The following is a 1,390-nucleotide window of genomic DNA, read 5'->3' on the forward strand; positions in this document are numbered from 1 at the left end:
TGTTTATTGGTATTTTATTTTTATCAAAATAAATGGGCCAAGTCAGTTTATATTTTTTAATAAATATGTAAGGATCAGTTGCCTTTAAAGAGTAACTAGTAGATTTGATTTAAAAAAAATATGCCATGAAATTATTATTTCTTTAAATATAAACTGAGAGTCTAAAAATCACTAAGAAATTGTCCTTTAACATTCAAGTTATTAAGTGCTTTGCACTGGGTTGAGTTCAAGGAAGTTTATAATTAAAGATAGCAAAAGGGGCTAATAACAATACTATTTACCTGGCTATACCCATAGTATTGCTATTGTACTTGTGTGTGTGTGTGTGTGTGTGTGTATTCCTGGAGACACGTGAACATATACACCCATACTTACATTCAAATAAAGTCCTTTTAAGAAAACTACTTTAATCAGTGGGATCTTGCGCTTTGTAAAATTGTAACCTTATGACATGTTGATGTCCATATTGCTGTAAGAATTCCCACCAAGGCTATATAGATTTTATTTATTAAGAATTAATAGTCTAGAGCGCGGGGCCCGACGGTCCGGAAAGCTGGAGCGGCTGCCGCTGGCGGGGGAATATGTCGGAGTCAGAGCTCGGCCGGAAGTGGGACCGGTGCTTGCGCCGTCGTGAAGATAGGTACTGGCTTTGGATTAGGACTTGTTTTCTCACTTACCCTCTTTAAAAGAAGAATGTGGCCATTAGCCTTTGGCTCTGGAATGGGATTTGGAATGGCCTACTCCAATTGTCAGCATGATTTCCAGGCTCCGTACCTTCTACACGGAAAATACGTCAAAGAGCAGGAGCAGTGACTCACGCCTGAGAGCAGCCCAGGGGGAGGGCAGGAGAAACCATGTTCATTCCTCAGGAACGCTGAGGCGCCCGAGCGAGCCGCACTTTCCGTGAGCGTCGCCAGTAATGCTCAACTCCAGCACACTGTGCACGTGTTTGAAACCAAGTCCGTTTCTTGTTTTGTATTTTCTCTCTGGAAATTGCAGGGCGGTGGTCTTAAAATAAATAAACTAAACTCGGCAGCCCAAAGTATCTATTTTAATTAAAAAAAAAAAAAAAAAGAATTAATAGTCTAAGGACAAGAGAAGCCTGGCATGCTGCAGTCTGTGGGGTTGCAAAGAGTTGGACCCAACTTAGAGACTGAACAACAACAATAATAATGTCAGAGGAAAAAAACTGGAGAAATACCACCAAGGTTCCTAGAGTTTAAAGGAAGATAGAGGGATTTTAAGAAAAGTACAAGAAACGTAACTGCTATTTTGGAAATGCGTATCAAGTACAATGAGAAAACGGGAAGGGGCTTTGCTGAGCCTGCCCTGGAGAGAGAAAAAGGGAAGCCACAGAGGTGGCAGCATTTGAAGAGAGGCTTAGAAGCTG

At 41.0% G+C, this 1,390-nt stretch overlaps 1 pseudogene; it reads left to right on the forward strand.

Moving 5' to 3' along the window:
* The first annotated feature begins 552 nt into the window (after positions 1-552).
* Positions 553-1,035, forward strand: LOC133246796 (MICOS complex subunit MIC10-like; annotated as a pseudogene).
* Positions 1,036-1,390: the final 355 nt, after the last annotated feature.

The sequence above is a fragment of the Bos javanicus genome, chromosome 4 (assembly GCF_032452875.1).
Source record: "Bos javanicus breed banteng chromosome 4, ARS-OSU_banteng_1.0, whole genome shotgun sequence".
Classification (NCBI taxonomy): Eukaryota; Metazoa; Chordata; class Mammalia; order Artiodactyla; family Bovidae; genus Bos; species Bos javanicus.